Source organism: Gymnoscopelus microlampas, assembly GCF_963454915.1.
Source record: "Gymnoscopelus microlampas genome assembly, chromosome: 21".
Taxonomy (NCBI): Eukaryota; Metazoa; Chordata; class Actinopteri; order Myctophiformes; family Myctophidae; genus Gymnoscopelus; species Gymnoscopelus microlampas.
This window is the reverse complement of record NC_139958.1, coordinates 35,364,805-35,381,859: the sequence shown is the minus strand read 5'-3', so window position 1 is coordinate 35,381,859 and position 17,055 is coordinate 35,364,805. Positions and strand designations below refer to the sequence as shown.

The window sequence follows — 17,055 nt, the reverse complement described above, 5'->3', positions numbered from 1 at the left end:
CTCTTGTAAAACTTTTCATTCTGGTTCTCCTAATTTCAACCTTTTAAGACAAGCTCATATGTCAGTGCATTCCTCAGTTGAGTCGTAGATGATATCGTTGTTGTCGGGCAGAAACCTCGTATTTACATATTTCAACTTTTTATGTCCCCCCCACCCCCCGTAAATTAATGCTGTACTTTGTCATACAACATACAAAAGTAATGAAAATAGCCAATCTACGAGCTCACAATGCGTTGCAAAGTGACTCGCTGTGAGCTTGTAGATCAGCTTATAGATCTGAAATGTTTTAAATAATTACAAGTGTGTGTAATTATAAGTGTGGGTTTTATAGATTTTGAACCAATGAAAAGAGCTTGTAACTAAATAATAACTACATTGGATCCATATTGGAACATTTAAATAACAGCTTTGGACATACAACAGCGACGATGTGAAGAGAGAGTTGATCCACAGTGTGAGAAATGAGAAGAGATTTCTCACAGTAAATGGATGTATTTTAGTCACGACTCGACAAGATTTATGCTAATTAAAGACCAGAGGGGGTACGAGTTGAACCAAACAGCCATGTTACGTCCCTGTGCGGGGAAGGAGGGAGGCAACATGAAGCACTGCTGAGAGATTTGGGGCTCATATTTTTTACAATAATTATGTACACAACAGAAGAAGAAAAAAACGAATGAACCAAAACGGAGCCGCGGTTAAAATCAATAATTAAATAAAACAAAACAAACTTGAGTCAAAAATAATGGCAATAGAGCTTATCCTTTATGGTTTTCCTCCCGTTTCAATCTGTTACTTAGAGTTTGTGCTTCTTCTCGTCTCCCTGCACCCCTGCAATCTTCTATAATTGCCAAAAAGAAAAGGGGGGAAAATGTCTATTGTATACTGTACGTTACACTATAAAAGGCACAATTGATGTTGCACACATTTTGTATTGCAACCAGAACTAATAATCTTATATAGGAGGTGTAAGTGAAACATGCAGATACAGCATGTCCATAAGACAAAGGATTTATGGGGACAAAACCATTATATTGTCTCTGACTCCTTAAATGTACGTCACTATGAGAGTACTTCCTCATGGGTCGTATTTAGCTAACGTGTACACACACACACTCTCTCTCTCTCGCATACTGTACACACACACACACACACACACACACACACACACACACACACACACACACACACACACACACACACACACACACACACACACACACACACACACACACACACACACACACACACACACACACACACACACACACACAGCATTGTGCCACCATGCAAATGCACACACAGCTGGTCACATAACATAGACGGTTGGAAACCCAAGCTATTGATTGTTACCTTGGGAAATGTCAGAGTTCAGGAGAATAGACCTGATTCCTTCCCACACACACCTGCTGCATTGTGTCACATGATCATTGTCACATCGTCTCTGCTCACCTTATCCCGGCCGTCTCTACTACACATGGTACAGCATGACATACTGTCTCTACCACATGGTACAGCATGACATACTGTCTCTACCACATGGTACAGCATGACATACTGTCTCCACCACATGGTACAGCATTGTCTCTATCACACATGGTATAAAGGACATACAGTCTCTGCCACGTGGCACAAATGACGTACCGTCTCTACCACACACCTGTATAGGATGGCATACAGTCTCTTCCACGCATGGTATAACATGAAATACCTTCTCTACCGCACATGGTATAGAATATAGATGACACACTGTCTCTACCAACCACACATAATATAGGATGACATACTGTCTCTGCCACACATGGTATAGAATAGATGACACTGTCTCTACCACACTTGGTATAACTGACATACTGTCTCTACCACACTTTGTATAACTGACATACTCTTACTACCACACATTGGTAGGCTATGGGATGAGTGTGTTAAGTCATTTTGTACGTTGCTGTTAATGATGCATTGAATTAGCATGTAACATTATAGTGATCATAGGGCTCTAATAATGCGTTGTCTTCCCTGTGGATCTGTGATTTGAATATTTTTATTAGACAAAAATGTAAAACAGCACGAGTACAGTTAAACACTTTGCCTAAAAGGATAACACCAAAAAATGTCCTTGCGGTCTTGTTTCCATTGGGGGTCCTAGGTATTCAATTCATCAACATATAAAAAATAACACCAAACATTCAACATCATCACAAATATAAAACACACAGTACACAGTAGAAAAAAGGGGGGGGGGGGAGAATGGGGGTAAAGAAAGGAGGGGGTCGCCTGTCTAAGGGAGAAGTGATAACTACCTCCCTCTTTGGCCTCCTGAAAGGTGAATTTTCAGGGCTGTTTGACGTGATGTGTATGATGTCTACCGATGATGTCAGCCTTGTCTAAATATGGAGGGAAGGCGGGGCGGTTCATCTTTGATTATTAATTCACAAGTATGTGAAAACTATTTGAGTATTTATTTCCGTGTCCTACTGGCAGTGTACACAAGAAATTCGATGCCGATCAGTCCTGTGGTTTGTAAGATTAGGTGCAGAGAGACAGACACACAGACAGACAGACAGACACACACACACAAACAGATAGACCCTCTTCTAGATAGTGGCCATGGCATTAAAAAAAACACGCACCTTTCCCGCATCAAAAGCTTAATTTATAGGCATGACGTATATTATTTATATGTATCTTTTTCCAGACAAACTTGGAGCCATGCCTCAAGCCAAAAAAAAACTACTTTGGTACAGTATGTGTGTGGCACGCTCATGTCTATGAAAATACTTGGGTATCTATTGTGTTCATCTCTACCACTCAAACAGAGAGCGTCTCCTTCCCAAACCCCAATGGTTCTAATCAGCCCCCCGCCCACAGGAGTGGCCCAATTCACTCACAACTTGCTACAAAAATCGCTCATGAAAAACTATATAATCTCCTACATTCCATTTTCCACCTTCACATCTGTCTCCTTCTCTAATAATCAAAAACTGCTATATATTTCATCTCGCACTTTACTTCCGGATGGTTCGTTTGGCACCTTCTTTGCCACATCCGTCACGGGACAGAAACAAGCCCTGCCGTGCTCTATGGAAAACAGCCCAAAAGCGCGCCCAAATGAGCCCAAAATCGCTTACACACAAACCAGACCTGGCACCCCATTTCAACGTCACAGCAACATGCAGCCAATCAGCGTCGACGGCAACGCAGCCTACGCCAATCATGTGTGAGAGATCTACAAGCTATGGGGCAGAGACGCCGTGTGCCATGCACCGTATCTTAGCAACAACGAAAGCGCTCACTCTCATTGGTCGTGTCACGCTAACAGCAGTTCCCAGACAATGGCATCTCAGAGAGCTTGCTGTAGTGTTTATATATCTATGGCTGTAGCCATCAGAGTCAGTCGCATTGACGACGGACAGGGCGCTGTGATAGTTGCCATGTAGCTAACGCTAACGTGGTTGTCATGCCTGCAGCGGCTGTGCAATCACTTTGTCAACAATGCACGTTCGTGCGGTAACTGTTATTATTGCTGCTCCGTTAGTCCATTGCAGATGGTGTATGTTGTGTGTGTCTTCTGGTGTAGCTCCACAGCAACCCAGTAACTAACGTAATGGCAGGACCGCCCCGTGCAACGCACGTTTAGGCTGCATTATGGTCATGTAGTAATTTCAGATCATTTCGGTCCGATTAGGGCAGTGGCTACCCCCCCCCCCCCCCAAATAATCATATTTGAACTGGGGACCCCCCAATTTTGTTTGACTCCGTTGAGTCCGTTCCACAAGTCAATATTGTGAAAATAGCAGATCTACAAGCTCACAACGCCTCACGTTGAGAGGCGTTGTAAGCTTGTAGATCGGCTATTTTCAACATGTTTGCCTCTTTCTTAAATTATTTGACAATGTGGCCAATGTTTTATAGTAGGCCTATAGTTTGTTGACTACTTTTGTTGCAGTAATGGTCTTTTCCTTTACTTTAGCTTTTTAATTGTCTCCGCCAGGCCGAAAGGGATGGCGCGAGAGTATGTTTCACCCCTGTCCGTCCGACGGTCTGTGGATAGCTAATCTCCCGCATCGTTGGCTTGATCGCAGCGCAACTGTGCACACACACTCCCTGGATGCCAATTCAGAACCTCTGCCCCATTTCTTTCACATGGCCCTGTTATAGTGCCACCAGGAGGCCGCTTTTTGCAAAACACATTTTCTCACAGTACTGCTACATATTTTGTCCTAACATCACGCAAATCGATACACAGTATCTCTATAGTCATTAAAAAAAACACGCTCTTTCAGATTTTTCATTTTCCATCCTGATTGACTAAAAATGGCTTCCAAAGTTTCCAGGACTGCTCCGTTTTGACCAAAATGCCTCAAATTATGAACACAGCATGCACTTTCCGTGCAACTTTGCACCCACATTCCCACTATGCCGAGCAAGAAATTCCACTTGAGATTTTTCTAATCAGCCTCATGGTGGTGCTATAACAGTCCGATTTGTGTTTTTACCTATACCTGCACCAATCTGTGTAAAACTTTGTATGTGCACTCTCTAGAGGTCAAGGAAAAACCTTTCCCCTGCATTTCTCACATCTACCTTTTATAGCTCCACCAGGAGGCCGCCTTATGTACAACATATTTCTTTACATTACTCCTTCCAATTTTATCTACATCTCACGCAAATCGGTACACATGATCTCTATAGTCATGTGATCAAGACGGATCTGTTTAATCTTTCATATTCCATCCCGATTGGCTAAGATTCACATCTAAAGTTTGCACAAAATGCCGCAAATCATGAATGCAGCGTCCGGTTGTGGTCAACTTTGCACGCACATTCACACTATGTTGAGGAACAACTGCTACCATTTTAACATTGGCCTGTGGCGGTCCCCACCGACTCGACCTGGCCCTTAGGTGGGCCCCACCTAGGCAATTCTATGTGGGGCCGAGGTGGGTCTTAACTGCGATGCCCATGCGGGCTATAAGTCGCTTCTACCTGGCCCTTAGGTGGGCCCCAACTAGCCACGTTTATGTGGGACCAAGGCGGGTCCTAACTGGGTTTGCCCATGCAGGCTTTAACTGGGTTCTACCTGGGCCCTAGGTGTACCCTAACCAACCAGAGTGCAGTGCCCATCGCTCCAAATGTTGTGACGTCAGGGCTCTCAATACTGCACATTGGTGGAGGAGGAGGGCCCGCAGGGCGCCCGCACACATCGCTGAACCAATGGTAGCCCACGGATGTTTCCTCTGGAGATTTAAAATCTGCCCCTCTATGCCACATATCATCCGCGCTACAGGGTCTTCACTGACCGAGCCACGGCCCCACTGGCCCTCATGACGCTATGCCACTTATATGCGCTGCCAAGTGGCCGCGGGCGCTACGTGGGCGTGGCGGCGGGCTAGACGCGAGGCCCTGCGTAGCAGGGCCGAGCTTCTAGTTATTACAAAGAGCACAAAATGTGGCCAGATCATCATCCACCCTTCGATGCCGTAATATCACTTAATATCTCAGTGTCTCTCTCTGTCTGTCTGTCTGTCTGTCTGTCTGTCTGTCTCTCCGTCTCTATGTGTCTGTCTGTCTCTCCCTCTCCCTCTCCCTCTCTCTCTCTCTCTCTCTCTCTCTCTCTCTCTCTCTCTCTCTCTCCCTCTCTCTCTCTCTCTCTCTCTCTCCCTCTCTCTCCCAGCTTTTCCCAGCTAGAATACACAGGTAACCAGAGCGCCCAGTGGATCTGGGTGATATTCGACACCACAGAGGAGAGTTGACTCTTTTCTCCGAAGCCACGGGAAACAGTGGATTGCAATCTAGGCCTCTCACAGTCGGCACGCTATCCAGCGACGCAGGTCTGAAGCTCGGGTTACCACTTTAGCCTCTTCCCTTTGTGGATCCCTCCATTCAACAGAAAAGAGAGATAACTAGAGCTGTTTCAGGCCCTGAGGACGGATTAACGGCTTCTTGGCACCAAAGTGTCCCTCTGTAGTGCTGGTGGGAGAATCCACCACTGAGGAAGGACTTCAAAAACTGGAAAATGGCATGATTGTAATTAGCCATGTTCAACCTGGCACCCCTATTTTTGTCTATATTATATCCGATTTTCTTTTTTTAAGCAATTTTTTTTTTTAAATAAATAATAAATCTCTAAAAGGGCACATTGGCTTTAACCGCCACATGACGTCACCGTACAATGAAGCATAAAACAGGGCTTAAGTTTTTAATAAGAGGTAGAAATTGTGTATCTTTAACCTTGAGTATAATGTGCCTGTACAGTATATCATCTCTCTCAGGTGGAAACCCCATTATGTCCAAAACGTTTACTTTTCAGGATTCAAATTCAAAAAGCATCAAAAGTAGCATATCCTCAAGCTCGAAACGAGTCGCTTCGTGCCGCGTTTTGAGCTTGTGGATCTGCTACTTTTGTTGCTTTTGTGTGACGCTGTAGTATGATCAATTAGGGCGTTCGTTTACAAAAAAAAAACACAAAGTTAAAATTTGGAGATAAGGGGTTTCTGCCCGACAGCGACGAAATACTGTGGACATGAAAAAAACGACATATTCGAGGAAACCTTTTTCCTTACAGGTTGATGGACGCTCACCTACAGTATGTGCTCCTCTGTGCCTGGAACAAAAGTTGCAAAAGAAAGTTGAAGCTCTGTAAAGCCTAATGGGTTGTGGATGAGACTAAAGGCGTTGTCAGCTTGACTATTTTCGGCGCGTGACACCGTTGTACGATGAAGTACAAAGCAGGCTTAACACCAAAAGAGTGAAGACTGATGGGTGGCTCGAGTGAGGAGTGAACTTACATGTGTGCGTGCGTGCGTTACACCAGATAGCCATGGCCTTGGGAAACATGTTCCGTGAAAGTGATCCACTCTTCTCCGAACATACATTTTTGACATAATTGAACGCACCAGAAACATGGCTGAACAAGCTGCTGATGGCAGGAGCGTGTCATCTGTCCCAAGTGGAATTACAATGTTTGGCAAAAATAAATAGGGGGTATCCACTTTCCACAAGACCTCTCATTACTAATTACCAAGGACTTTTTTTAGTAGAGCGTGGCTTTGAAGCATATCAGCATACTGTAGGCTAGGCTAGCCAAGGCTATGGCACAGCTTGATTTTTATGCCGCACGCAAAAATACAGAAAATACTGCAGGCATTAAAAAAAGCAAGTAGATTAAGGGAAGACTTGACGGTCCAAAACGCCCGCGGGTGTTTATCACACAGCTATGAGCTTCTCTGTTGTCTAATTTCCAAAGGCTTTTTAGTTTAAATACGATTTTCTTCCAGGGAAAATAACTCTCCCAATCAATCGTTTCCCCCGGAGAGAAAGATAAACAATCTTCACACCACGGATCATTAGACAAATGGGCCCACGCCTGTGAATGTCTGTGCCCAGTGAGCCAGCTAACCGTTTTTGATCAACGTAACGACTACTGGAAATTGCTGTAGCATAATATTGTGCTCTGCGAGTGGAAAGTGGCGATCATTAACATAACAACTGGAGGCAACCATCACATTCTACATGAGGACTATCGTATCAGGCGAAGTTTACATTCGTCAACAGTACAAGTCATTTTCTTCTGATTAGAACATTCTTAAATCAAAGTCATTAGAACGTGTCTCGTTACGGTGGTATCGCTGCAATACGCTAATCACCGCGCTTGATTGTAAATACCCTCATCAGTATATGGAATAAGGCTTGCGGCAAAATATATATTATGCTTAATTTATAATCCGTTGTGCGCCGATGTCGCGTGCTGAACATGGCAGTTCTACACGCAATAGATCTGCAGATCTAAAAGCTCACAATGAATCGCGATGCGACCCGTTGTAAGGTTGCAGATCGGCTATTTTTAGGCACCTATACACCGATGTATGACAAAGTATAAATCAGGCTTCATGCTCAACTTTATGCTAGTGAGGTTTAGCAGAGTGAAGGGCAGGCACTGTAACACCTGTTCAACCAGCCACTATTAGCATAGCATCGGGTGGAAACCTTGTAAGGCAAAATCAGTTTAGTGCGTAGTGAGCTTGTACTGTAGATCTGCTATTTTCACTACTTTTATGTGACACTCTTGTACAGTATGATGAAGTAGGGCATTCATTTACAACAAAACATAAAACGTTTAAATATGTAGATACAATGTTTCTGCCTGACAGCAACGATATGGAATATATCAAAACATCTGGCTACAACTCTGCCTGGAAGGCAGATGTTTGGGGCTGTGTGGTGCGCGCGTGTGTGTGTGTGTGTGTGTGTGTGTGTGTGTGTGTGTGTGTGTGTGTGTGTGTGTGTGTGTGTGTGTGTGTGTGTGTGTGTGTGTGTGTGTGTCTGTGTGTGTGTGTGTGTGTGTGTGTGTGTGTGCGCATGAGAGAGGGTAAGTTGGGTGAAAGAGTAGTGATCAAGAGCAGTGGCACCAGCAGCATGACAATATACTGTAGAAGTCTACACACACCAGTGTTAATTTTGACAGCAAATTCTGTCCTGTGAGACAAATGTTTAGTCTTAGTCTAGTCGACTAAATATCAAAATCATAGTCATTTAGTCTTAGTCAACTAAATTAACACACACACACACACACACACACACACACACACACACACACACACACACACACACACACACACACACACACACACACACACACACACACACACACACACACACACACACACACACACACACACACACACACACACACAGGAGAGAGACATGCACTGTAATATAGAATATGGCAATATGGAATATATATGGAAATATAGCACAGTAATGAAACCGCCAATGAGTCATGTTGCTACCATTAATTACCCATAAAATAAGTCACAGTGCTGGATGGGATATGGCAGAATAATATTACTGCACCAGTCATTACAATGCTATTACACAATATTAACTACTGCACTAATTACAATGCTATTACACAAAAATCTAAAATCCCTGAAATTATATGACAGACAGTATCTTAATGACCTCAGTAGCTTGCCCCATAGACAGAGACATTCTAGATTAATCATGTGAACAAGGCAGGGAATTGTGGACTGCTTTTCAGTTATGAATGAGATATCTAAAGAGTGATGATCACTGATGGTCATTGATCAATGCTAATACCCTGAGACGTTTTATGACAGATACACAGTCAAATCGCTGTGTTCATTTAACTACTTAAACCCTCTATATATTGACGAGAGTCCCCCCAGAGCTCTATATTGTCTAGTATTTCCATCTATACCAAATCTCTGGGCCGTAAATAGCCGATCTACCAGCTCTGTGCACTTGTATATCGACTGTTTTCGCCGAATGTTTCCCCTCAAGAATCGGGATGCTATAGGGTTGAAGACGTTAACTCAGAAGAGTATAAAAATGGAACCACCTCAGAGTTCAATGAACACTGTGATTTGACTGTGCATGCGAACAGTGTATGCAGCTGTGCTGTGAGCTCCTCTCCTTAAACAGGGCACCAACCATCAGGACTTTCTACAGTGGAACTGTGGAGTTTACTGCAACCTTGTGGCTCTCTTGAGGAAAAGGAACACAGTCTGGATCAAGCTCCAAAAGTGTTTTTTTTTATTACCACCTAGGTGACGTTTCAAGCCTGGTACAGTAGCTCTTCCTCAGACAAAGAGCTACCAGGCTAATAAAAAAATAAAACGTTTTGGAGCTTGATCCAGTGTGTGGACTCCTTTTTAGTGCTCGCTTCTGCCCAGCACCCGGCAGTTTACGCCTGGACGAGCGTGCTTTATTTAATTATTTTTGTTTCTCTTGGGGGAAAAGACCTCACAGACCTTGTACGCTAGTGTAGAGTTGATCAAGTTGTAACTCTGAGAATGTACAAACCAACTGAAACACTGTGTGGGAAAATGAAGACGAGAATAGAGAAGTGGAGATAGAAGGAGGCTGAGGAAATAGACACAGACAGACAGACAGACAGACAGACAGACAGACAGACAGACAGACAGACAGACAGACAGACAGACAGACAGACAGAACGCGTATACAACACGCCAGAGGGCCTCAAAGAAAACGAAGCTGCTGGTTGTTTTTTGACGTGTCACCTTATCCACCGTGTGTCATTGTAGCTGATCTTTTCTCTCTCTCGGGCGTCACACACGTAACACCTGTTGCTCGCCGGCCATGAAATGGTAACCTCGCGGGCTCAATCATGTTGACACACAAACAACCTGCGACAAAAACAGAGCAGCTCCTGCTCTATAGGCAAGATCAAGATCACCTCACCCCTCCCCCCTCCCCCCTCCTACGGACGGACAACACCCCCAACAGCTGTGGAGTGGAGAGCAAGAGGATGACGTCCTCGGGGGATAATTACACTGTAAGGTCTGAACGGGTTAAATGAAGAGATGCAACTCTGGGAATAATAGAGAGAGAGACTGAGAGAGAGTCTCTCTCAGAGAGAGAGGCCGAGAGACAGACAAAAAGAGAGACAGAAAGACAGAGAGAGAGAGAGAGACAGAGAGAGAGACAGAGAGTAACATGACACCAACCACCATCCCTCTCATTGAGAGCATCAGCAGCACCACATATGTTCTATATATAGCTTGTGGGCTGCTTTCAGTTTCAGTTTCCACCTTTCATTGTATTTGTCTGTCTGTCTGTCTGTCTGTCTGTATGTCCTTCTTCCTTCCTCAGAGTTCCCACGTTCCCACACGGCCTTCAGCACACGACCGCACCACCGTACAGTGTACAACCGCAACGGTACACCCATGGACACACATACTGTATGCATAATGTACTGTAGAGTACAGTCGTATACATGCAGGGGTGGAAAAAGTACCTAAGTACTTAAGTAAAAGTATCAATACTGCAATGTAGAAGTACTCTGTCACAAGTAAAAGTCCGGAATTCAAAATGTACAAAAGTATTGGTATAAAAATGTACTTAAAGTACCAAAAGTAGTAAGTACTCATTATGCAGAAGGTCCCATTTCACAAGTTTTCAAATGTATAAAATGTAAAAAACATTGTTTAAAAATAGCAGATCTACAAGCTCACAATGCGACGCATTGTGAGCTTGTAGATCTGCCATTTTCAAATGGCTGAAATGTATATAGGGCTAATGTATGTTTTGTAATAATAATCAAAATCTACGAAGTAACTAGTAACTAAAGTTTTCAAATAAATGTAGTGGAGTAAAAGTACCATATTTGGATCCGAGATGTAGTGGAGTAGAAGTGAAAGTGGGAAATAGTCAATTACAAATACCTAAACATTTTACTTAAGTACAGTACTTAAGTAAATGTACTTAGGTACTTTCCACCACTGTATACATGACATACAGTACATATTGTGCATGCATACACATTGTATTATTTACGTACATGTGTACTACGTAAATACATACATAAATACTGTACATACATACATACTGTACATAATGGAGGTTCCATGTAGTTTAGAGCACAAGCTTTTTAAGTCTCTGGGACAGGGATTAAGAAAAGTTAAAAGTCTTTGAGGTACAGTACGGTCATAATTATAAAGCTTGAGTTTTGTCATTGCCAGCCCACAGACTTCAGGCAGTGTTACAGTTACACTTTCTGGAAATGTTACTGGAACGTCACCAAACAGGAGGTTCACAGTTCAGCTTTCTTTTTCCTGTGGGAAAGTACTGTATGAAGAAATAATGGTGCTACATGAAATGATTACAGAATAACAGAAGAGTACTTGTACCGAATTGATATACTGGGGTCAAATGCTGTGTTATTAATATCGGTGTTAGCTCTGTTGTTATGTGTTTGCATCAGCCTATTCCTTCAAGTGCACTGACCTGAAAAGAATGTAGTTCCTCCAGAGAGGAGAATAAGCTACAACATGACACTAGTAAAATACAATTGTAATAATATTATTACTAACGAGTTTAGAATTCAATTTCTCACACCCACAAAGGATTGGTTGCTGGATTGCCCAAACAATTTCCACTTAACGGGACCGTATCATAGGAACTAAACCCTCAACAATATGTGTTAGTCCTTAGCAACAACTCTAGCTAACTATGATATGAATGTTCAGGACTTTTGCGATGTAATTCAAATTCCGTAGAAACTAGGGGTTAGCCATAGTACCTCCGGCTTGGGCGGGCGCTCCCCAAAAAACAACTGGCCGCGTTCGAGGATGGGAAGCTGCATTAGTGACTCCTACAAGTTTCTCAGGCTCCTCCACGCGTGCTACAACCTCCTCAAACTTCTCACGGTCAGGTGAAAAGAAACATCTGACCACTTCATGTGTATCGGAGGAGATACACTCCCACACGACCAAACTGTAGGGGTTAACAGTGACACACGTACTAGTCTGGGGACAAATTGTGAATTGGCATAATGACTAAATTGGAGGGAAAAGGGAAAAGAAAATAAACATTCAAATTAGCCGCTACCTTTCTGAACTAACTATGGTATTTTGTTAGTCATTTTCTACTAGTACAATATGTGCTGCCAGATGTACAATAAAGTTGTGTTTTTGTTTAGCTTTTTAATCTGACACTATAGAGCAGACGTGCAGGCGGTTCCTAGTTCCTTGCGGTTCCTGCCGTGGGTGGCTGACAGGCTGCTTGACTGACATCCATTCCCCCTCAGACTCACAAGGAATGACAAAAACTTAGAAAAACAAAGGAGAAGCAAAACTCCAAATCGACTCGCGCAATAAAACCCTAATTAGCTACTGGCAATAATGATAATAAAAATATAGTCTAGACATGCTGTATTGAATAAAAAAGAGGGGGTTTTATGACAGTATAATTCTCTGTAAAAAAAAAAAAAAAGAAGAAGTGGAGAGAGAAAAAAAGAAGAGGCCCCAAAACATTGTCTGCTATGCCAACAACAGCTTATACTATCCTGTTTTATAAATAATAAAGCGGTTTGCAGTTTTCTTGTTTGCTGATGTGAGGGGAAAGTATGGTGTTGTGTGTGACACTGCCATGCTGGAAACAGCTCAGCATTTTAAGAGCCTGGCTACTGTTGTTTTATGGTCATTGAAGTGGCTGTTAATTTAACCAAACCATAATGAAGAGCTGTGGCAATGGTGTCAAGGATCATGGTGCACTCTTTGACAGTGTGTGTTTGTTTTATGCATGTGATGCGTCTGTGTGCTTGCATGTGTTTTGTATGTATGCTATTGTGAGGCTACCTAAATGCCCCCATCCCACACAAGATAATAAAATAAACATTATATGACACAAAAATCATCACTGCATATGGCCCAATAGTGGCTGCAGACCTAACTTTCCCTCCCTCATGTGTGTGTATGGCTGCGTGCATACGTGCATGAGAGTGTGTGTACGTTCTTTTAATATCCTTGCACACTAGCTGGCTGGCTGGCAGGCAGCAGAGAAAGAGAGAGGTAGAAAGAGACAGGTAGAAAGAGACAGACAGACAGACAGACAGACAGACAGGCAGGCAGGCAGGCAGGCGACCTTTATTGATCCTGCGAGGGAAACTCGGTTGTCATAGCAGCGCCACAGTAGCAAACACCAGAATCTAAAGCAGATCTAAACAGAAATATACAAACGGACCGTACGTGACTACTGCTGTGCCCTGGCTGGCAATACCTGTTGCTCCTGAAATTCAACAAACTGCGAGTTTCATTTACATTCCTCTCTGGAGCGTTTTGCAACTGTCACAAAAGTGACAGTGTGAAACCGACAAAAGTGTGCAGAGCGAGTTCAAAGTGACGCACGGGAGCAGGGCTGTCAGGGACAGAAATGCTGTGTTATTTACAATAACGCCCCAAGCTTTGTAAGCCTCCATACAGTATATCCACTGGGTAAACAAGATATATGAACGGAGAATACAGTTGACTCCGAGTTCATTTGTGGACTGTTTGGGGGGAAGGCCTGTACTTCGTCATACAAAGGGCCGTGCACCAAAAATAGCCGAACTACAAGCCCACAACGCGTCGCAACGCGTCGCGCTGTGAGCTTGTAGATCGGCTATTTTTGGCTCGCGACAACAACATCAACGAAAATTGGGCTTAATAAGCAGTCCATGTCTGTCTGATGAGATAGGGTGGATGCATTTTAGGTCATCATGATAAATAGAATTACAGCACGGCGCTAGTCTTTCATGTGGCCTTTTAGTTCTATTTGTTGGAGGCAGGGGAGAATGCCTTGATGTTTCTTAAATGGCTTTATGAGGCAATATTTTAACGTATAAAACATGATCTTTCTACCACAAGGCTCGGATGGATATTTTCAGTTTTTTTGCTTTTGCTGGTGCTTTTTTTTCCAGGCACGGTTTGGACCGCTGTCATTTTAATAACTTGCATGGTGATTTTTTTATGTGATTTGTTTGGGACTCCTCTCCTCACCACCTGACCTATTAAAATTAATGGATAATGTAGTCTTTCATTGAGATTGAGGCAAATTCCAAATTCAGGACAGCTTTCTAAGCCGTTGGTTGTCTTTATAATACTTCAGTGTACTTAACTTATTTGATGTGATTTGTTGCTTAGCAAACATCAACAAAAGATAATTCAACTACAAATCTAATACTGTCAAATCATGGTTTCCCAGGCATAGAACACACACACACACACACACACACACACACACACACACACACACACACACACACACACACACACACACACACACACAAGAGCACACCTTATACACGGTATATACACACCTTATACACGGCCTTATACACACCTTATACACACTTATGCAGCACACCCACACACACTGACACAGAGCAACTCTTCTTTTCCATGATGTCATCAAAGGGATACCTGTGCTACAGCTCTGATGTCACAGCTTTGTTTTAACTATCACAATAAAGACTTTATACGTCACAGGGGGGGAGTACCCCTTTTTTTCTCCCCAATTTTGCCGTTATGCCAATTAATTCCTCCCCACACACATTTCTGTGTTGTCACTGCTGTCGTATCCTACTGACTCACCTGCCAGTGAGGAGCCCCCACCAGGAGGACGTAGAGCAATTTCGTCCTGCTCCTCCCGCTGCAACACTCCCTGCTGACAGGTGCCGCCCCCAGCCCGTAGGAGTACATGCAGTGACTTATATCAACCTCCCCACCCCGGCTTCCCTCCCCCGAAGATGGGGCAATTGTGTTCGCATAGCCGCTCGACAAAGCCAGATGCACCGCGGTAGATTAGAACCCACAACCTCCCGGCACTTTATATACCACTGCGCCACCCGAGCTCTGTCTGTACTTTAAGTGTTACATTATACTGGATGTGCCACCGACCTCACATCACGGACGGCCGACAATTACGGCCGTCATTGTATTTCCTAACAGCTTTGTTCGGTGTTCACCCCCCCACCCCCCCCAGGCTGGCCTCGTCCTCCCTAACCCAGCTCCCCAGCGGCTGCCTTGCGTCCCCTTAATCAAAGCCGAGTTAAGATTTAGAGAGGAGGTAAACACTCTGGTTTTATGATTGGGGCCCCTTCTTACGGTGCGGCCTGTATAATTGAAAAGCCCTCTGTGACTATTTTAAGACGCTAGTGGGAAAAGAGTCCCAGTGCGTGTGCTGCTATGGCTGGGAATAGGGAATGGGGCTCTGTCGTTCTCTGTGCTGTTCACAGATTGCTGTGTGATATATAAGCCTGATTTAAACTTTGTTGTACGACGGCGTAGCGTAGCAGCACGCCGAAAATAGCAGATTTACAAGCTCAGATATTGTCACATGTACAAAACTGTTCCTTTTTTATTATATTTCAGAAAACTATTTTTTTAATCATAATAAGCTCACAAGCTTGTAGATCGGCTATTTCACTACGATATGAGGTTTCTGCCCGACAGCAATGATATACAGCTTGTATATATCTGCTATTCTTGGCTTGGGACGCCCGGCGCCGTTATGGCCTATAAATTAAGCAATACTCTGTTTGGGGTGTTTTTCCCCCACCATTCTTTAATTACGGTACAGTAAATTATTGCAAATATCTGCTGTCACAGCAAGACAGTGTTCTTCCAGTTGTTGGTTGTTTGATGAAAAGAGATAAGACCATTTCACAAGGAATTGAGACGAACATGCATGCAGTTCTGGAGAGTTTTCGAACAGTTTTCACTCAGACATCTGCTCTTCACACCGCTCTGTGTTCTGCTCCCTAAACCGCCATGCAACCCACAAACCTAAATGAGCATTGTTTCACTGTGACTAAAATGTTTAAACAAACAGAAAATATCAGCAGTCAGCGTCTTTTGCCTCTGCCCCCGAGTGTAAAGTAATGGAGCTCTTATTTTGGACTGTGCGCGCACGCGTGTGCATGTGTGTGTGTTACATTATTATGCTGTATATCTATCAGTGGTGGGAAAAGTACTTCAATGTTTTACTGGAAGTAAAAGTATCAATACTGCAATGTAGAAGTACTCTGTTACAAGTAAAAGTCCGGAATAAAAAAATTGCTTGAGTAAAAGTGCAAAATTATTGGTATCCAAATGTACAGTACTTAAAGTACCAAAAGTAAAAAAATGAAAATACTGTAGCCGATCTACAAGCTCACAACGCGTCGCAACGCGACGCGTTGTGAGCTTGTAGATCGGCTATTTTCAAATAGCCTAGGTATAAAATAGGGCTAAAGTGTTTCATGTATGTTTGTAATGTATGTATAAGATATATAATAATTTATATCTGCAAAGTAACTCAAGTTTTCAAATAATTGTAGTGGAGTAAAAGTACAATTTGCCTCTGGAGATGTAGTGGAGTAGAAGTATAAGATAATAATAATAATAATAGAAGTAAAAGTATACGACAATTGGAAATACTCCTGTAAAGTAAAAGTACCTAAAAATTGTATTTAAGTACAGTACTTGAGTAAATGTACTTAATCACTTTACACCACTGATATCTATGTTTTAAAACTACTAGTGTGGCAATAAAAAGTATTGTATGCAGCTTTAGGAAGGGATTTAGTGTCCCATATTGTATGGGTATTGACAGTTTAGTGTACTATGTATGCTCATGTTCCCAGGATTCATTGTCCATCGTTGCTTTGAGAACCAGATGGACCAGTTAGTCTCAGCCGATTATAAGCCACTGTACATCTTGTGCTATTGATACTGCACTGCACACACGGTTGATGTTGGTATCTATTTCGGT

At 43.1% G+C, this 17,055-nt stretch overlaps 1 protein-coding gene across 1 annotated transcript in view; it reads right to left on the bottom strand.

Moving 5' to 3' along the window:
* Positions 1-17,055, bottom strand: part of klf4 (Kruppel like factor 4) — a 107,457-nt gene that overhangs the window by 70,701 nt on the left and 19,701 nt on the right. The gene's annotated exons all lie outside the window — the stretch shown is intronic.